The sequence below is a fragment of the Acanthopagrus latus genome, chromosome 20, assembly GCF_904848185.1.
Source record: "Acanthopagrus latus isolate v.2019 chromosome 20, fAcaLat1.1, whole genome shotgun sequence".
NCBI lineage: Eukaryota > Metazoa > Chordata > Actinopteri > Spariformes > Sparidae > Acanthopagrus > Acanthopagrus latus.
This window is the reverse complement of record NC_051058.1, coordinates 6230084-6252388: the sequence shown is the minus strand read 5'-3', so window position 1 is coordinate 6252388 and position 22305 is coordinate 6230084. Positions and strand designations below refer to the sequence as shown.

Genomic DNA, 22305 nt, shown 5'->3' with positions numbered 1-22305 from the left:
GGCCGCTGGTGCCATAAAAGTTAGAAAAAGCTGTGCTGTTTAAAACAGAAACACTATCAAAATGTAATCATACTCAATGATTTACAAGGTAAAGGCAGGATAGGACAACATCTGGTACTGGAGCAGTACTGCAGTGTGGCTATTGGTGAGCTCAGAGGTGATGGACAAGGGGCATGCAATTTAGCCATTTTATTAACAAGAGTACTGGCGTCCCTCCTTGTCGCCACTGAAATCGCTCATAGGTGATAATTCTGAAAAAAATATGAGAATTGTATTTCCAAAGACAGAACACAATCACTCAAAAGCTAAACTTAACTAACCCCAGCTAGCCCAGCTTTAGCCCGACCCTTACAGGGCCGTCGAAACCGGGCTCTTCCCTCTACGCTACTCAAACTAAACCCTACAACAGAAATAGCGCCACAAAACTGGCATCGGACCCACCAGAAAAGGCAAAAGAACAAACAATCGAGGCTACATGTGGCCAGTCTGAACTGAACACTTGAACAAGTGCTGCTACTGCAGCTGTCAGGCCAGGAATGGAAAAGAGAGTCCTGAGTCCCCTCCTCCTATTTACCGTCTCCTCAATCAGCCTGAGTGGACTCACCTGCAGTGACGGACTGGGAACAAAAAACAGCCCTGGCATTTTCACCCACTAGCGGCCCGGGGGGGGGGGGCCGCATGTAAAGAACACGCACTGTTGATAGCCCCAGTGATGGTGAACGTAAACTCCCATGCTATACACAACTTCACCAGAACAATGCACAACCCCAATGCATAAAACAAATTAATAAATCATCAGAGCCAGCCGCTCCATAATAAAAACGTGTCTTACCGTCATGCAGTTTTCCATGTCTACCTCTTCATCCTCCTTCATCCTCCTCTTGCTCATATTCCTCACTGTCCTGTCTTCCTCCCTGGTGTGCTGGCTCAACTGTGTCGCTAACATTACTGCAAGCAGTATCAGCACTAGTGCTAGCTGATGCTCCACTTGACTTTAAAAAGGGATCAGTCAGTTTGCAGCATTTTTCACCGTCAGCCAACAGTGATCTCTGAGATCTCCCTCTTTTCTCTGCTCCCCCCTTGTGTCGCTTGATGCCTCGATTCATTTTTTGCTAGCTAATCTCAGTCAACTTCCAACTTTCAACAACCACGCAGACGGTCTACTTGATTCAGTCTTGAAAATCCCAGAAGGCATTGCTTCATTTTAACTTTTGCAAACAAATAATCAAATAAAAAAATGCAGGTATATTTGTTTTATTTCAAATTGTGCACATTTTTGAACATCTGAATAAGAAATTTCCTGAAGAGAGGAAGAAAACGCCTGACTATTGCTGCGTCTCAACTCAGGGTCTACATCCTTCGGAGGCTGCATTTGAAGGCCAATTACGTCACAATGCTGCACGAAGGCATTTCCAATTTGAAGGCTCTACCAAGTGCAGCCCACAAATGCTGCCTTCTCTTCTCTCTTTTTGGAGGATGCACCACTACTATCTTTCATGGCCTCACATATCCCAAAATTCTTTGTGCAGCCGAAAAAAGAAGAAAGAAAGAAAGAGAGAAAATGGCGACATCACGTGACGTTGATGGGTGGCAGAAATCGTGACATAATGGTAAAGGCGGGAACATCTGGTGACGCAACCAGGAAATGCTCCGAAGGCTAGACAGTCCCATTTAACAAGGACTGATGCGGTTAACAAGGTCTGTCCAAAGGTTGCAGACTCTGAATTGAGACACAGCATATGAGTAAGTGACATGATCAGATGGGGGGGGGTGTAACAATTGGTAACTGAAAATTATTGATAATAGCCCTTTCAAAATCTCTTCTGTCTGTTGCGGAGGGGCACTGTGACGATACTCGAACCACATAAATAAAAATAGTCAGTTAATTAAAGGTCAAGTTGCATTCTGTTAAAATGTGAAATCACAACTCTCTGATATATTAACTTGATAATCGATACTTGCTTCAAGACTCAAAAAAGTGGAAATCACAGTACACGAATGAGTGACGGTTAAAAGCTGATTGGAACAGGAACAGAAATGTTTACCTCATCCTATATGCATGCTGAGATATTAACAGACATTCTGTCATACTGTCGATCTTTACATTTACAGATTGCTCTCATTATTCTCATCTCATGTTGATTTCCGTTGTAAAGGTCTGGCTACGTGGATGGAATCATTCTGTAAAGTTACAACCTGACAGGCACAAGTTTCTGTGCTGTGATCGTCAACCACAACATTTAAAAACTAGCTGCTGGTGCCATCTAGTGACTGATTTCTGCATTACATTGTTGAAATAAGTCAATGGTGAATGAACACTGCAAACATTATGTGTGTGGTGAAGCTGCGTTGTCATGGTTGCTCACCGTAAGCTGGTATTTCTCTTTCTAAATCACACAACTGGCTGCCAGTGTTTTTATCTCAGCTCACCCAATGGGACAGTTTCCTCCAATAAGCAGCACATCAACATTTAGCATGAACTCAAATGACTGTATGTACAGGGGGGGCTCTGAGAAATAAGCTGTGGCTATCCAGGAAATACCAGCTGCCTCCTTTGACATTAGATTTTGCCATAAAACTAAAAACAACTGGCTGTCTCATAAAAAAGCGAACGTGATAGATGACGGAAAAGCGAAATGTTATGTGGGCAAGCTAGGCTCAGTGTGTTTCCTTAACAGCTCGATCTGTATCTGGAGACAACCCACTCCAATCCGAATCCAACAACTCCTCTTTATCTCTGTCTGCTGCTATTTCAGAAAGTGGGAAATCTACTTATATCAGCAACTGAGGCGAGACTCCAATTCTAACAAAGCACCCTCCGGAAATCTGCAGGGTGGCGATGGATGCGCACCAAGATGAAAGTGTTTTTTCGAGAGATACAGGGAGGGAGCTTGGAAGAACAGCACAGTGTGAGAGAGAATCAGATGGATAAGAGGGATTAATAAAACATTCAGGGCTATTTTTAATCTGATAATTAGCCCTGTTTTTTTTATCCCTTTGAATCTTCACTGCATTACTGTGGAAAACAATATTCACAATGTTTACAGTCTCACACACATGATAAGTACCTGTGGGCTCCATGGAAACAGAGATACTTATAAATAGAGTTATGTTTTTGAAAATGATGTCTTTTTGATGATGGTGATGTTTTTGTAAATGTATCGTCTTTATGTACATAGTCATTCCAGATGTTATTTTGAACACATTCCCAAAGTCTATCTTTAAGTTGCACTCTCAATACTTTTAGGTTCCAATGATCAAATGACTATTGTAATAAATAAACAGGTTGCTTGTAGTGATAAACCCACAGGAATCAAGCTCAAATGATAACAGCATTCTGCAGTTGTCCTAAGCATTACATTGCATTTTTGCATCTTTTAGCCAGCTGTTTTGGTTTTCGGACACACAGTTCGCTGCCGTGCCTCATCACTTTCATCAGAGAGACTGCTGCATGTGACCCTTCTGTTAATTTCACACATTTTCTCCTCTGCCTCTTCGCCGATGACGTTTGCAACTTTTATCATTTACATTAACATTTAGGGCATTTAGCAGATGTTAACTGTCCAAAGCGACTCACAGTAATTCATACATACGTACATCCATACACTGATGGTGGTGGCTGCCATGCAAGGTGCCAACCAGAATATAAGGAGCAATTTGGGGTTCAGTATCTTGCCCAAGGACACCTCAGCATGCAGACCAGGGGAATCGAACCAGCGACCTTCCGATAACATGGCAATGGATCTACCCCTGAGCCACAGCCCCCCCATCAGACATATTCCCAATAAAAGCAGCTAGATCAGCGAGAGTGGCGTCATGTATTTCCTTTCACACAGATGCAGAACATACAAGCTTGTTGACCGCCGGATGTAGTCTTTTGCGTTGTGTTCAAGTGCAGCTTTTTGGCCAAGTCGCAGGCTACACGAGTCGGCCTTCATTGCAGTTTGTTTCTGATGTCAGTTTGGTGTATCAGGGCCTTAACCTCAATGCTTTGGTTGCTTTCTGAAGATATTGAGGGTTAGGGTTAGGTTCTGGTTAATACAACAATCCCCTTTAATTTGATCAAGCCTTGACCAGTATCAAATAAAACACATTCAAATCTGCTCAATGCATATATATGTACTCACTCATAGATATCAGCCAACTAATATGCTGTTTTTTTTTTTTCATGAGGATCCAATTATTACCTCGCAAAATTAACGAAAATGGAGAAAAAACACACCATCTCGCAGTGTTAAAGAAAGTGAGAAGAAAGTCCTTGATCCTTCCTTTCATCCGGATCCATACCAAAGTTAATGGGATCCATTCTGGGCCGAGACTCCGAGTCTGACCAAAATCTGTTCAGTAGTTTTTGTTTGATCCTGCTGACAAATCAACCAACCAGTCAACCAACAAACACACGGACATAGGCGCAAACATAACCTCTTGGCAGAAGTGATAAAAAGGACTTGGCAATAAAGTTGGCAAGGTGACATCGTGCTGAGCTGTGGGTGTCAAGTGTGATTCAGGAAGCATGGCAACGCACCGCATAAAATCACCATAAATAACACTGACTGAAGCCGGCGAAGGCTTTATGTTCACTGAGATGGATTATTTCGCTGAGAAAAAGCTGTTTCTTCATACTGTGCTTCTACTCAACAGCTACTGCTCAGAGCATTAAAACAAAGTGAAGGAGGAAAAAGAAAAAAAAAAGCAAGACATTAACACTCCAAAGGCAAGCAATCCCCCGCACACAGGTTATTCCATCCTAAGTCACCGCTAACGAGAAGCAGTGATTGCTGAATCTGTGGCTTGGCTGTGACGGGCTGATTTCACACACATCGCACCTCGTAATTGAGGATGACCTGGAAAAAAAAAAAAAAACACCACAGCACGGCCAACTGCTAATCATCACTCCGCAGTGCGTGGCATGCTAATCAGCGAGAGGTGCGGCGTGATGAGGGCTGAGTAAAGCTGAAGCCGAGGGGATGTTGTTGTGTCAAAGTGAGTGCCGCAGTCTGTTATTAAGCCCAATGAACCCTACAAGACACGCTTCTGAGGCCATGCTGAAGAAAATTAAACAGAGACGGAGAGGTGACTGCCACACACACACACACACACACACTCGCATGCACAGATAATATGAAGAGACTTTTGTATGTACTTAAACATTTTGTGTTGAGTACTAGGTTTAATTAGCTGAAGTCACTTTCACATACTGAAGTAAAGAAGACTGTTCTTGAACCGAATATAAATATACATTTCGTTAAAAACCCAAGCTTGAAAAAAACCTGACATGCAGTGAAAGCAGATACAACACTACTAAAAAACAGCCGTTTTTGAATTCAGCTGTTGAGGATATCAGTTAGTAAAACCTTTAAAAACGTAAATACAGAGTGAAGGAACTCTTAGTGAAACAGTCGACCCCTCCCGTTTCAAAACTGTGTACTTGACTGGCGAGGACCGAGTGCATGAACGTCCTGTGTAGATCAACTTAAACTGTGTGTCTGCACAATATGCGTACACATTAATTTTACCAGATCTGTAAAGATGTAGGAACATCTGATTCTGTGTTATACATTTCATGACCTACATTTGTTGTCAGCCTGCCACGATGTGTTTCACCTGTGTCCAATTATCCCTGCCGCCATAGTATATCTATCCCAGCTCTCTGTGCCGGTTCGTCTTCGTCCCTTGTGTCACTTGTACCAGCCTTATTCCCCAGCGTCTGGTGTTTCTGATTATTACATCCTTGGTCATGTTTTTTGACCTTGCCTTTGCTTTGGCCCACTGGCCGATAGTTTGCCAGGCTGACTTTGTATTCGTGCATCGACCCAGCTCCTGAGTGGCTGTCTGTCTCCCTTGTTGCGAGCCGCATGTTCTGATAAATTAATCTCAGCATGCGTAGAAAACTAACAACAAGCCACATTTCCCCCTCTGCATGTTATCTGTAAATCAATGAAGAAACACCCTTCAACCTAGGTTTGCATATCGATACTTGTGTCCACTCCACCACTCATTCGACTTTGAATGACCAGAAAAGCAAAATAAGCTCAACGCAGTTTAACCACCTGTGTCACATCAGCGAGTTTCAACTGCGCCACGACAGCTGCAGTCATTATGAGCGACTGGTAGGCACACCTGTGGCTATTTATAGCGCCTGCACCACTGATTGATCATGTTCATGTAGCTGTAAACCATCGCCGTCGAAATATGTCAATCATCATTATCCAACGTCAGAAGGACGACCAATGATAATCTATACAGCTCGTCTTGAAATAGACTTCCCAGAACGCTTTACAATTCAGACTAACCTGGAAGGATCAATGACAGGAGAGCACTGGTGGACTGAACCATCTTTTTAAAGATGCCCCAATGCTCCCGGTGTAGATAAAACATTACATAAAGTGCCCTACAGGGTGCCCTCCCAGTAGTCACCCTGTCTTGTCAGATAAATGTGAAATAATTGCTTATGTAGTTTTCGATAATTGTGTGTAAACATTCTCATTATATATATATATATATATATATATATATATATATATATATATATATATATATATATATATATATATATATATATATATATATATATATATATATATATATATATATATATATATATATATATATATATATATATATATATATATATACATACATATACATACATACATACATACATACATATACATATACCACTTTTATTTGTGGGAAAAAGGCATACCCATGCAGGTTTCATAGTCCATGTTGCTTTCGCCCAGTGTATACTGTCAGCTGCAGACCAACCAGTGATCCTAGAAAAAAAAAACAAAAAAACATCAGGAAAATAGATGGATTCTTTTTGCGCTTTTCAATTTCCACAGTCACAAACATCAGCAATGAGTCTGAAGTTACAGATAATTTATGGGAAAACAGTTTCAACAAGCGTTACACATGATCCTCGAAAGGAGAAAGTGGCACTGCTGATGTAATGGACCCTTTCGCAGGATGGGGTACTTCATTTTTATTTAACTCCTGTGTATCAGTGGCTTTGGTAGTTATGGCTTTTTAATAACGCAGCAGAGCCCCCTTCAGGCATCCACAGGGACACCTAATTAGATTTGGTACCACTTCAGTGAACATTAAAAATAGTGTTTCGGAGAGTGGTGTTGCCCAGTCTACAACACAGCCATCACCACTTCAGTGGTTTCCCCTCATGTGCTGAAGCCTCAGCAGCCTTTCAGCGTTTCACTACGCAGTTTTTCAAAGCTTTAAAGAGGCGTGGGCGGCTTGTTTTGAAACCATCTCCTCTGCTCTATTACAACTTTTATTATTTATTTTTTTCTTTAAACCAGCTCTGTCTGTGTTGTGTATTCTAATAATAGTGTGGATGGATGCAGCTGGATACAAATGGAGCTGTTCACCCGCTCGGTGATGGAAACGCTCCCGCCGACTGTGTGACTCATCTCTCCGACCTGCAGCCCACCACTTTCTTTCTGCCTCATTAGATTATTATCAGTAATGGCAAACTGCTGTCACTCACGCTTTTTTTGTTTTGTTTTTTTCAAGAAGGCACGTTCTGGAGAGGGTTTTGGTTGCGCCGAGAGGGCCGCGCTCACCTTTTTCTGAAGCTGGGATGGAACAAATTGCCAGCAGTTTGACTGGAAGAGATGAGGGCACTCATGCATATGTAGATGTAAAACAAAACTGCGGGTGTATTTCTTAACAAGGTAAAAGTCAGTGGTGACGCGTGTTTCAATGACTCTGTGACAGGACACAGCAGAGATTGGCTGTGGGGTATTCTGGGTCCTTTCATTTGTTTTCGTCTTTGCCAACAAGTGCGACCTTGGGCCGACAAGCAAACTGTTTTGGTTCTTATTGATCCTTTGTCCCCCTCTGTCGTTCATTAAAATGTTTCAGAGAAGATCCTTCAACGTGCAACAAAAGACAGCTTTTGCTCTCTGGAGAAATATATTCTTGGACAGGAAACAGCTCTGATGCTACGCTGCACTGAAAATTGTTCACCCGATTCCACTGTCTGTGCATTTTCTCTGCTGTGACACGTTGTCTGATCTTCTGCCGTGTGATCTGAAAATTCCTTTATTTTCATTCCACACTTGGATATATTTCAACTTGTGGATTTCCTCTGTGCAGCCTGCGTCTTGTGTTGGCTGCCGGCAGGTAGAGTCAGAACTGCAGTCTTGTTGCTCAAGGCCATGTCAGCTCTGCGTGTCGCTCACCCATATGTTCTGAGCTGATAACCCTTGGACCAAACACCCACGAGCTGTATCTGCACGCCCCCCACATACACACCCACACACACCCACACACTCACAATTCGCACTGTCCAGACTGAAGCATAAAGAGGGATTTTTTTGTCTTCTGGCACCAGTAAGTGGTGCTGTTCTCTTTCTGTTTCCCCCCTTCAGTGCCCGATGATCCAATTGTTTCATTTGATATAATGTAATGTTTGAGGTCATTACATCACCGTACAAACAGAAGTATCAAAATCAATTTTCGTGTTCATTGATGTCACTGGTCTATAAACTGTCCTTAGTTTATATATAATGCCAAGGTCAACACATGCTCATGTGTACTGCTTTGAGTAAATAACGTAGAAAGACGCTTGTTTTATACTGTGATCACAGCCTGTCATGACAAAAACAAGTGAGAGGTGATGTCACTGCCTAGTTGGAGTAAATGGAGAGGTTATTATTCTTTCATGAAATCTGAAGCTTTATTATATATATTTCATGTTTTATGTGATGTCTCTCTGTGTCTGTGTGCATGATACTGAAAAATGAAAATGAAAAAACATATTTGATGACCAAAAACACGATAAGGGCTAATGTTGCTGTAGACCTGCTGGGTTTGTAAAAAGACAAGCTGTTTGCTAACATGCTAGCCTTCATGCTAGTATCAACAAGGTGATGCCAATTCATTGTTCCCACTACCCCAAAGAGTGCCATACATGTTGTTTAATTCATTTTGAGCGCTGATTAGAATTCCAGTAACGCATCTAGCTGATAATTAGAGTAAATTGAGTCTCATTAGCCAAATGATCAGCAGATGTGATGAGAAAAGGTCTCACAGTTTTCTCCTCTAACACTGTGAAACAGTCTGTTTTCAGTAAGGGCATGACCTGTGAAAGATGTCAAGTATGTACAGTATATTGTACATTTTCACCACTTGTGCTGGAGCGAGCAGCCTCAGCCACTAACAGGCCTAGTGTTTTGTTTTTCTGAGAGAAAAGGTCACTACAGCAGCTTCTAACTCTCCAAATTAGGAGGTCTAATAAGGCAGATAACCACAGATAACAGGATGGTGTGCCGCCTCGGATGCTCCTTGCCTATAATGAAGCTTCCTATGCCTCTGCACTATGTGAGAGTGTCAACTGAAAGCCTATGAAAAGACAGAAAACCCTGCCAATTAGTCGAAAGCACAAGCAGCAGCGTCCAGACGAGGAAGGCCTGATCTCCACTTCCTAACGGGCTGTTTGACGCCCCGTCTGACCAAAACTCTGTGTGTGCGTGTGCGTGTGTGTGTGTGTGCGTGTGTGTGTGTGCCTGCTTATCTAAGTCGTGACCATTCATCCATTTAAAATGTATCATATGAGTCACGGAGAGCGAGTGTACTGTATGAGTGTCTGTGTGACGGGACGGAAGCAGAGATGGACTGGTTCTCATGAGGCTACATGTCTGTGACAGTGTGTAATATGTGTGTGCTTTGTTTACTTTGCTTTGCTTGAGCCTCATCTCATACACTGATTCTCATTTCCTCGAGTCCACACGATAACACATAATGGAACAATAAGTAAGCCTTTAATTAAATGTAGCCAGCAGAACCAATCCATAATTGCCTGCTGGCTCCAGCATTGAATGCTGATGATAAGAAACGTCACATTTTTTAGTCTTCCTCTGTGAATAGCACTGTCCAAATACGGCTGACCTTTAAGACAATAGAGAGAGGTAGCGATTACCTGACAGCGGTCTGTGGGGGGATTTATGCGTTTATAATGTCATCACTGTAGCCGATAGATACATTTTTTTTTTCTTTTCTGTTGACACAAGGGAAAGAAACACTTGCTAAATGCAAATTTCTGTCTTACCTCTCCACTCGACAACTTAAACAACATAAACCCCAGACTTAATGCTGGCAATATACATTTCTGCAAGCCACGGATGTGTTGGCGCACTTCGGTCACAGTGTGGGTTTCTCTCGGTTTGATTTTCAGTTTTCATCTTGCGGCAAAGCTGTGCTCATACTCTGGTTTGGTTTAGTCTTAAAAATCACTCACTTCAGCTTTATTGCCACAAACGCAGCTGGAAAATGTCCTGACATCTCATCAAAAGATATTGGGATTTGTTGGCACATAGATGGCTAGAACATACCCCAGCAATTCATCCAAAATACACAGTTTTGTTGCCACTAGCAGAGCTAGAAAATGCCCCAGCAATTCATCAAAACAATCTGTTTTTGTTGCCATGAAAACAGCTGGAAATTGTCCTGACGTGGCATCAAAACTATATCATTTGTAATCACAAACAGGGCTAGAAAATGTCACAACAATTCATCTAAAATATACAGTTTTGTCGATACTAACATGGCTTGAAAATGTCCCAATGTGTCATTAACAGTATCCAGTTTTTCAAAATGTCCCAACTTCTCATTCAAAATATCCCAGTAGTGTAGTCAAAAACAAAGCTGGTACAAACAAAGCTGGTAAATGTCCCGACTTTGAATCAAAACACCCAGTATTGTTGCCACTAACATGGCTGAAAAATATCTCCTGTTGTTGCCGGTAACATGGCTTGGAAATGAAGCTCAGCGTCAGTAAGACTTTCATTTCATTCACCTCTCACCCGGCTCCCTCCATTTACCTGGCATGGGCATGTCTTCATGTGTTACCACTCCTCTTAACCAAACAGGTTCTGCCAAAAACACTATTAACAATAGTCGATATAATCACGTCTCTGCTGTCAAACTTGAAACTGCTCTCCTCTCTGTTGTCAGCTATCAGTTATGTCATCTGTGCAACTCTCCTCCAACCCATACACCTCTGGCTCAGCTCTACTCACCAGAATCAAATCTCCCTGTCCTCAAAACTAGACTCCATCAGGGGGCGCCGTTTAGCTCAGTGGGTAGAGCAGGCGTCCCATGTACAGAGGCTTTGCCCTTGCTGCAGCGGCCCTGGGTTCGAGTTCTGGCCTACACATGGCAATAATTCCCTCAAAAAGTTATGAGTGTCTCCTGAGGCAAAGCAAACTGTTTTAGTTTTAAAACTACTGTATATCAAATCAAATCTCCTTCTATGTATGGGGTTGGTATCCTTCAAATGATCACTGAGCATCATCTGACATGAAAGTGTGAGGGGGAAAAAAACAATTATTAGGAATGGTCACCTACAGTTCTGTTATTATTCTTATTAAATGTTAGCACAACACTGTTACAGTTGTATTGCAATGGTGTCATCATCATCATAATTGGTGCCAGTAGATGATGCAGGTCCCTGTTACTGAATGCTGGTTGTGCATCGATCCTCAGGTAATCCGTCAGAGCTCCGGTAGGAGGGATCACACTCCTTTCCGTCGCTCGATACGGACGAGAGAAGGTGACGACCCTGTCCCATTTTTTTCCTCATCCCTCTCCGCTCACTACTTGTTGCTACAGGTCGTTACTGTTTCGAGCTGGTCGCAGCTGGATGCGCATCTCTGCTGCAGGCTGCGAGTGTCGATTTCATCTCAGCAGGAGGTCGGCAAATGTGGTGGCTGGATTTCATAAGTAAGATTGTGCCGTATAGGATAAACGAAAAGGCAGTTTTGGGAAAAAAGATGTCTCCAGTATCAGTTGATTTTGAGTCAGTCCCACAGACACTGTCCCGCTGCTGCAAATACTCATCAATGTGCTGAATCCACGGATAGAAATAGTCCCTAACCAGCCCCCTTTTTTAATAAAGATCAAAGTACATTTTTACCTTTTAAATGTGCACACCATCAACTGAATCACATAGGCTGAGAGTTCAGAAAGAAAGTTTGAAAGTATTAAGAAAAAGACTCATTTAATCAAAAGTGGGAACCAAATGAAAAACTCGTCTTAACAATTGTTGGAGTATTGATGTGCTGACCACTGATCTCATGTCTATAGCAAAGTGGGCACACATAACAAGTTTGCACTGAATGGGTATGTAGGGCGTTGGTTCTCAGAATACCTGAGGGGGTTGTGAGATCATTTCCAGGGTTCGCTTGTTTGGTGTGAAGAAAATAATAACATAACATATTATTGACTGGGGATTTCAGATTTTTAACATGGCACTGATTTTGCCAGTAATATATTTTGTTTGAAAATGTTGTTATTGTGTGTCTTTGTGTAAGTTAAACTATGGGATGAGTTCTGACAAATTTCCTTCACTTTCATGATGTTGGGAGTTAAAGGTCCCGGTGCTAGAGGTGGGGTTTGTGAAACATGGAGGACTGAACCTGCCAAAATCAAAAACAAATAATGGAAATATTAAAATGGCTCAATAAATAAATAAATAGAACATTTAATGCATCAAAAATACAATTGAAAATAGATGTAGGCATTAATTAAAAATTATAAAATGTGACAAATAGATAATTCTGCTTTAGTTTGCCTCTTTACTACCTTTGAATTATCTATTATTATCTATTTATTTACTTTCCAAATAAACTTTCCTGTTACATTATTATTATTATTATTATTATTATTATTATTATTATTATTATTATTATTATTATTATTATTATTTCTATGATTTATCATCATGTATTACCAATTGCAGTTCCCCTATTCCTTTTCTACAAACATGTATTCTTGTATTTGTTTTTGCTTTTATCTATATATTTCTGCTTCACTGATTCAGGGAAACAATGAACATGTGTGTCTATATTAAGAAATGCACAAAGGAGGGTTCAAATTCATTTTCTGATTTACATAAATGACTGTTTCCACAATATGTGTTATGCAGTACACACAACAATACATATCATTGTACACAGTAAATATCTTTTTTTTTTAAATTTGTAAATCCACTAGAAGGTTTACAATCACACTGTGTTTCTGATTCATTGTTTGAATTCCAAAGTATTTGCTCGCTCGAAAATTTCCCGTCCCATTCAGCACCCTCCTTCAATCCTGTTTGGACTCAAACACAATTATACCTTGACAACTGCAATCAGAGTTTACGAACAGCATGAGAATGAAGAGGTGAGATCCAATTTGTTCAATTTTGAAAATGCCAAAAGAGAAAAACCCACATTGCTTATTTCCCCCTCAGATGAAAAATCATATATATATATATATATATACACACACATACATACATACATATACACACACACATAGATAGATAGATATAGATATGCTGTTCGTTCCTCTGATTGAAACTGCAGCACTCGGCAGCCTCACACATTGACTTATATATAGATTTAATCTAATTGAAACTTTTTTTTTCCTCTCTCTTGGCAACACAACACCCACGATCACCCACACACACTTGTCATTCTTATCTCTTTCTCTTCTGGCAGAAACACTCCCTGTCAATATTCTTTTCCACGCCAGGGTTACTTTGTGTCACGTCTATTGTAACGTACTCGCTTATTTCTTTTGTGTGATCATCTTCTCTGTGCTGAGCGTAATTTTCTCTCTATGCCAACTTCATTTATGTCTAATTATTTGTTATTGCACTGACTATTTTTTACAAGCCTCCTCAGGTCTCTTTGCCTCCCCCTGACAGTTTGAAACTCTCATCACTTCTTCCTTTTTTTTTCCCTGAGAATGGTGTGTCTTTCGAGTAGAGTGGTACAGTTAGAGGTATTGATGTGGAGTGCGGAGGCTGAGGGAATCTCAACCTTACAAATGGAAGGACGGGAACTTCAAAAGAACCATTGTTCCCCTGTGTGCACGGGCGGGCGACAAGATTAGGTGGGTTCAGACGAAGTTTAAAGAGGTAATTCACACGCTTTATGTTTTCTTTATCGTCTTTAGTGCTATTGTGTTTCCGATAATTCACACTAGAACAGTGGGGGCGTACTGCGATGCTCTTTTCTTTTGATTTATGGTTAAACTTTGAGTTTCTGTGGGTGGCACTCGCTGTATCACAGCCAATTTGCAGGCTAATTGTGTATGATTATGTAAATGTGAATTTCTATTCTTACATGTTCCTGTGCAGTGTTGATGTCACATGATAAAGTGTGCAAAAAAATGCAAATTAGTTTTTAATGGTGCAAATATACACTATATTACCAAAAGTATTCGCTCACCCATTCAAATGATCAGAATCAGGTGTTCTAATCACTTGGCCTGGCCCCAGGTGTATAAATTCAAGCACTCAGGCATGCAGACTGTGAAACAAGACATTTGTGAAAGAATGGGCCGCTCTCAGGAGCTCAGTGAATTCCAGCGTGGAACTGTCATAGGATGCCACTTGTGCAACAAATCCAGTCGTGAAATTTCCTCGCTCCTAAATATTCCACAGTCAACTGTCAGCTCTATTATAACAAAATGGAAGCGTTTGGGAACAACAGCAACTCAGCCACGAAGTGGTAGGCCACGTAAAGTGACGGAGAGGGGTCAGCGGATGCTGAAGCGCATAGTGCAAAGAGGTCGCCGACTTTCTGCACAGTCAATTGCTAGAGAGCTACAAACTTCATGTGACCTTCAGATTAGCCCAAGTACAGTACGCAGAGAGCTTCATGGAATGGGTTTCCATGGCCGAGCAGCTGCAGCCAAGCCACACATCACCAAGTGCAATGCAAGGCGTCGGATGCAATGGTGTAAAGCACGCCGTCACTGGCCTCTAGAGCAGTGGAGACGCGTTCTCTGGAGTGATGAATCACGCTTTTCCATCTGGCAATCTGATGGACGAGTCTGGGTTTGGAGGTTGCCAGGAGAACGGTACATTTCAGATTGCATTGTGCCAACTGTGAAATTTGGTGGAGGAGGAATTATGGTATGGGGTTGTTTTTCAGGAGCTGGGCTTGGCCCCTTAGTTCCAGTGAAAGGAACATTGAATGCTTCAGGATACCAAAACATTTTGGACAATTCCATGCTCCCAACCTTGTGGGAACAGTTTGGAGCGGGCCCCTTCCTCTTCCAACATGACTGTGCACCAGTGCACAAAGCAAGGTCCATAAAGACGTGGATGACAGAGTCTGGTGTGGATGAACTTGACTGGCCTGCACAGAGTCCTGACCTGAACCCGATAGAACACCTTTGGGATGAATTAGAGCGGAGACTGAGAGCCAGGCCTTCTCGACCAACATCAGTGTGTGACCTCACCAATGCGCTTTTGGAAGAATGGTCAAAAATTCCTATAAACACTCTCCTCAACCTTGTGGACAGTCTTCCCAGAAGAGTTGAAGCTGTAATAGCTGCAAAAGGTGGACCGACATCATATTGAATTCTATGAGTTAGGAATGGGATGGCACTTCAGTTCATAGAATGAGTAAAGGCAGGTGAGCGAATACTTTTGGTAATATAGTGTATATTTTTTTCCTTTAAACCATAGTCGCTGTTCCCGTGTTACACTGTGGTCGGGCATACACTGATTACATTACTTGCCCACCGGCTCAACCATTTAAAAAAAATCAATAGTACAATGATGGACACTACGACTGCACACTGCTGCAGGCGTCCACTCTGTGCAGCAGCGGGGCCAGCGGTAGAGTCGCAGCACAAGGTAACAGGAGTCACATTCGATTTTTGACGTGGTGAGAATCAGGAGCGCTGGCTGACAAGGCAGAGGATTTGCTGTCAAAGCAAAAAGCAAAACTACCTATCTGGCAATATGTCAGGTTTAAACTCAGCCATAATAGGGAACCTGATAACTTATTGATGGAAAAACAGTTGTTACCTCCCAGAGAAGTTGGAGGTGTGCGTTTTGTTGCCTACATCTCTTCATCTACAGCTCCTCCTTGGTATTACAACTCCAGACTGAATAGAACGACTCCCTGACATATTCAAAATGTATACGCTGCCTACAAATACACATTGCACTTCCTGTGCAGTTTGAGACCCCTGCCCTGATGTAACCCACACACAAGTTTTTTTTTTTATATATATATATCTGATTTATTCTCAGATTTACATTTACATTCAAAGCCTTCTCCACAATGCAAGATATCTGGATGTGAAATACTAGATCCTTCATCTAATTGCTTAACACCTTTTTTTTTTGTTATTTGTTCTCCTCACCTCTCGAGAGCATTTATGTGTCTTTGAGCTCATTGTTTTGGTTTTACAGTCTGCACCTCCACTGTTCTCTTGAACCCTGTCGAGCTAGTGAAGTCACATGTCGGCTAAGGTTTGGCAAAACCTTCAAATTCCCAAGAAAATGACAAAGACATGAATGCCGTGGGTTAGCACTGGCAGTTGTGAGGAAAAGTTGCAATTAGAGCCCAAAAATGTCTCACGTAATCAAACTCTCCAGAAGCTTCACTGTTGCTGGTAAGCTTACAGCAGTAGTGCACAATCTGTCTGAAGTGGATGCACCGTGCTTCGTGGGTGCAAATTACTTTTCAAATCAATTTGATTGTTAATGTTAAGCTCCAGAATATGTTTTGTGGACTAAGGAAAATTTCCCCTGCCACCTGACTTTTCATCTGCATGAGGGTGATAACAACTAAGCTCTCTAACTCTAACTCTCGAACCAGTTGGGAGTTAGCAGACACATGACCTAAGAAGGACCGAAAGGGGAAAGTGGAGAGGTTCCACCCTCATGGTGTTTATGAGGATGTAGGTGGGTGGCAGCATAAGCAGGGCTGACAGGACACGATTTGGCACCGGCTGCTGCCAGATGGGCCTGACAGCATGAACCCCATGGCAATAGTCAACCTGCCAAAGCTGGTCTCAGCAGCACTGCACCAATTTCTTGTTTGTTTGTCTGTTTAGGTCGCCCTTCGGTACTGTAACAACACCAGCTACTCTTCCTGGGGTCAAATTTATAAAGCTAACCAGTCAATTATTTTTTCTTTTATGCGTGAACGATAATGGACATTTTATCATCCAGCTGGTAGAAAGGAGTCTAATTGCGGGATTATCTTTTCCCTCTTTTCCCAGTGACAGCGAGGAAGAACGAATCCCACATTCAGGTTTGGGATTCAGTTCTGTAGGTTTCCTCAGTTCACACACACAGAAACCAAACTTAATTGGTCCGCCGCCCTTTTGTGGCGCTTAGCTCTGTGACACGGTCGATAAACCACAACACCAAAACACTTGCAACAAAAAACTTCAAGCCCGCAAGATAAAGCTTTCAGCACAAAGTCTCAGAGGAGACGTTTACTGAAGTAAAAGAGCGTGAGGCCGTGAGACGAGGACACAAGGCAATTCAGGACCCGCTTTGCAAATGTTTGCTGCAATGAAAAAGGCGGCAGAGGCAATGATGCAGCAAAACATAACCGTGCGAAAAGGAATTCTGTGGCCCAAGAGAGGCACTGACTGGGAAATAGGCCAGTAGCGACATGCGACTGTCGATTTCTACAAAGTACGCCAGAAAGAACGCCTTTTCGTAAAATGGATGATGAAATGCAAATGAATGGAGGCTATAGGTTGCCCCAATTTAAGTCAATGAAAAAAAAGAAAAACACGGCGAGCGGAACTTGTTGGCCTGGGAATAGGTCTCAAAGGAACAAGCTTTGGATAACAACAATACTGTCATAACAGCAGGGAGCGATGCACTGAGCCGACAACTGTGCTGTGCAGCACAAGGTTCAGGGCGTCGTGTATGACTGACTGAAACTGGAGAAACTCCATTCCAAGAGCATGCAGAGCGGAGCCTTCATAGAACCATAACAAAACACTGGACGAAGGAAAAGCTCTGGAGAGGAAGTGTCCCGCGATGGAGCGAAGAACGTCAGCATCAGCAGAATATATGATGGCCTTCAACAGCTTCTGAGGAAGCTGAGATGGTTTGATTGCTTCTAATAGAAAAAAAGTGTCAAGGCACTCTGGATCTCTGTGAGGGTCACACTGTATTCAAATCCAGTACCACAGATGAAGAAGGGGTTCATTCCATGGTCTCTCAAAATCTAAACTACTCATTAACAAAAGCTGAATTCACATGACAGTTGGTGGAAGTGAGCAAATGTAAATACGTATTGAGTCTCTCCTTATAATCTAATGTCAACAGCTCAAACAACATTCAGCATTGTTTAATCAGTGTGTCTTCATGTCTTTTTTTTTTATTTAAAGGAGCACATTGTAGTTTTGGGGAAGACATTTTAATCAGAAGAGAAAAATCTTCTTAGACTTTATACCTAAACAAGCTAAATAAAAGATAAAAAAAATTACTTACTTTTCCAGGCTGAAAAAACAACCTTAAAGGACAACACAATTTTATACTGTTTCACTTTACTTTTACTTAATATTTGGTGGACCCTGCCAACTTTCTAGCTTCAAACAGTGTTCAAACAGGGAACTTCTTTTCATCCAAGAACAGCTTGTTTATTCAGTTATGGAAAGGATAAAAAAATTCAGAGTTTGTATTATTACCTCATTAAAATAGTTAATTTTGAAATTATGTACTGAGGTACTAATGGCATGTTTCAGAAGCCCACACAAGTCTCGTTCCAGAAGAAATGTCACAGTGAAATCTCAAGAAAAAGGCAATTAGTTGCAGAAGGGAAATGCGAGTCAGAGAGTTTGAGAGAGGAGTTAAGTTTACCAAGAGGAACTTAGTTCCATAGTAATGACTGAATATTGAGCTGATTTCAGCAGTCTATATGGGGCAACTGTAACAAGTCACCTCGTAAGATTGTGAGACACCTTTTTTGGATGAGACTTGTGTGGCCTTTTCATGGCTTCATCAGATATAGGACAGCTTAGCAAACAGGATTAGCAAGAAGGGGGAAAGACATGCCGCAATGGGTCAGATTCAAAAACCTGGGCTGCTGCAGCAAGGACACAGCTTCAGTACAAGGGGAGCAACGCTATACCAACTAAGCCACTAACATCCACTCAACAACAAAAGTATCTCTGTCTTATTTATTTATTATCGACTAACTCTTCGAGCAACAACCTCACCCTGTCAGTGACAAAAACAACAACTTTTAATGGACATAAGTTTGATGGTAGGAGTTGCCCCACTGGCAGCCAGCGTACCCGTGTCACAGCTACCAGCTGAGGCGATCCACTGGACTGATTCCCAAAAGTTTGGCAAATATGAATCATTCAAATCAAAATGTATTCACAAGTGCCAAGGTTTAAAAATATCAGAAGTCATCTTTCAGGGTGGGTCCAACTTTAAGTTGTGAGAAATGACATGACAAGTATGAAAGGGGCATGATGGCCGAAATGAAACAAACTGTTTTTAAAATAAAATGTATTTTTGGAATATTTAAAGTTTTGGAAATGTATTATTAATGTCATGTGGCGTTCTGTCCATGATGACAGTGGTAAAGGCATGACCCAGACATGTGGCTCTAGAAAATGTCAGAGGGAAACAGATTTATAAAAAAAATAAAAAATAAAATGTACATCTCTGAGTACGGTGACTCATTATTACAATGAAAGAAATGTAGTTCATAGTAATTGCGTTGGTTTGCAAGACAAAAACGGTTCTGCATTGGTTACAGTGATGTCAGACGTTCAGGTATGTAGGTCAGGTATCATTAACACATCACATTATTGTCATACTGATAATATGAAAATATAATCCTGACAAAAAGCAGTTCTTTTAACAACTAAAACAGGAAATAGTTTTTTGTCATCAGACTGTTAATACTGCTCAATGCTGTCCTGACCTGCCTCTCTCTTTCGTGTTACATGCAGATAAATACTGTTTGAGGGCTTCAGGGCTGCTGTCTATCATTGTGCCTATTTCCATTCGTATCAAAGAGGATCATTCTTGATGCATGACCTCTTCACCTCTAATAGACTGAATACATAAATACACATAAGGAGCTATGCCATCAAGATACAATAAATGAAAATACACATTAATAGAATGCAGTTAATGCAAAACACAATACAGAAAACGTCTTCATTGTGTGCACATGTCCTAACTGTTTATGGCCTCTCATGAGGATAGTGGTTTTATGAACTACTCCCCTTAAAACTGCCCAAGATGCACCACATCAGTCAGTTAATGCCCTGTACAAATGAAGGGCTCAAACTACCCAGTCATTAGAAAAAGATCTGAAAAACATCATACACGCACAGCAGGGACAAAAGCATGTGCAAAGAAATAAAAATAAATAGAATCAATGAAATCCCCATCATTAAAACTTTACTTTCCTCAGTGATTGATACTGTTTATTACCATTCTAGCCACGTTTCAAACTAGTTTTGCAGCAGCATGGCGTGGCATTCTCATGTCGTGCTCAGCTTTGACGCATGCTATCCTTCACACAAGTGCCCTCCTGGAGGGCCTTGAGTCACGCAGGAGCTACTCCACAGGTACAAATGTTTTTATGTCGTGATGACCCATTTTGGTCGTGTGGACAGACGGTGTGTCGGCTGGTTCCCAAGTGAGCGGGGGAACAGACGAGAGAGAGAAGGATGCCGGTCCGGGCGTGACCGAACCACACATGCGTGCATATAGTATGCCTCCTATGCTCTATAATCATCTCCTGATGCTCTTGATTAAAGATTTAATATGCAACATATTTGATAAAATCAGATTAATGTCACGCTTCTGGGGATGCAGCTGACAGCAACATCCCATACCCACCGAAACCTCCCGAGTCATAAGTGCCTCAGGTTATGGATTGAAGGAATGGTCTGTGGTCAAAATTAATCATTTGAATTATCCCATATGAAGACTATAGTTGTACAGGCTACACACACACACACACACACACACACACACACACCAAGAAGGTTACAGGTAAGCATGGCAGGCTGCAGGGGAGGAATACAATTAGTTTTATGGTGTGGCAGTTTAATGGCTTTACTGTCAGGGGAGCCACCAACAAGCAAGATTATTTCTAATTTCCTATCAAACCTTTATCCTCTCTTAGTCTGCAGTCTACATCAAATCCTTTCAGGGAGAAAGGATTCATGTAAATCTCCTTTGTGCCTCATTTTAGGACCGCATTACACAGTATTAACACCTTGTGTGAAATACAACCTAACCCTCTGTGTTTTGAGAGACTGAGTTAGCTCTGTGCATGTACAACACGTCCTCGCTCCCATCTTGTCAATTTGATCACCTTTGGTCAGTGGCCTTCAGCTTTAGTATGATGCTCTACTTACCCTTCTAGTGTAAGTTTGGTCAGTTAGCAACAAGTTGAACTGTACTGACAAACGTGCATAATATGACATATGATGACTTGGAATGTTACTTACATTGGTTATGATTTAGGGCTAGGCTAAAAAGAATGCTTGTTTAGGCTTAGGCAGACAACCTACTTGGTTAGGGCACGGGTCGAAGAAATGTCAAAATCTGGGTTAAAATAACTTACTTAGGTGACTTAAGTGAAATAACTCAAGTCAAGTAATGACTGTGACACCATCCACATAAGGTAACTGGACAACATTTGCGTCATTTACGCTCCTGGTCGTATTACATGGATTAAAAACAATTTAGTCCTGCTATGGAGCCTTCACTCTTTGTCAAAAATCGGACACAAACCCAAGTCTCTGTAAAAGAACTAGATACCTTATTCTGTGAATGACCAACCTAACCACCCCGACCACCCCGGTTTATAGAAGAACTAGATACCTTATGCCAAAAAGATTTTTACTTCCTGGTTGTGCAGCGCAAGAGAGTTTTCCCCCGCTGGCCTCGCCTGCAAGTTGCCACTCGGCCAACAGACCGGGATGACGTCACTGAAGCTTAGCAATTATGAAACGTACATGAAACCTAAATATGAAAAATTCATTACAGAAAGACTCCATAATGTTATCGTTTGAGCCGTTCTAATAATACAACAATTCTGTTCTCCGGAAACTGTTTCTTGCACGTCATTTGACACCAGCGAGTTCATCTCCTGATTGATTTTCTAGCACAGAACTGAATATAAATCCCGTAATCTGAACATATATGGGTTTTTTTTAAAATATCAATATAACTGAATAACTGTGTATCTGTATGCCGTCAACCATGCGTTTCACCACCCTGAGACGTTCTCCTTGTTTATTTCACCTCCGGATAAACAATCGACAGCTCCACTGACCCACAAGAAACCTGCCTTTTGTGTGTACAGTGGGTGGTTTTACTGTACAATGCGTGTGTGTGTGGGTGTGTTTTTGTTCATTGCACAAGGCTCCTCATTGTTCCAGAGCGTGAACGGCTGACAGGAGCACAGCGGCCGGTAGCGTGTAAGATCCTTCTATAGCTCTCCACCGTTCCTCCACCTCCTCCTCCTCCTCCTCCATGTGTTTTTC

At 41.7% G+C, this 22305-nt stretch overlaps 1 long non-coding RNA gene across 1 annotated transcript in view; it reads right to left on the bottom strand.

The window, feature by feature from the left end:
* The window catches only part of LOC119009891, a 114073-nt gene that overhangs the window by 90629 nt on the left and 1139 nt on the right, over positions 1-22305 (bottom strand). The window contains exon 2 of the long non-coding RNA XR_005071839.1: positions 6707-6776. This is a non-coding gene — a long non-coding RNA (uncharacterized LOC119009891). The remainder of the gene's footprint in view (positions 1-6706; positions 6777-22305) is intronic.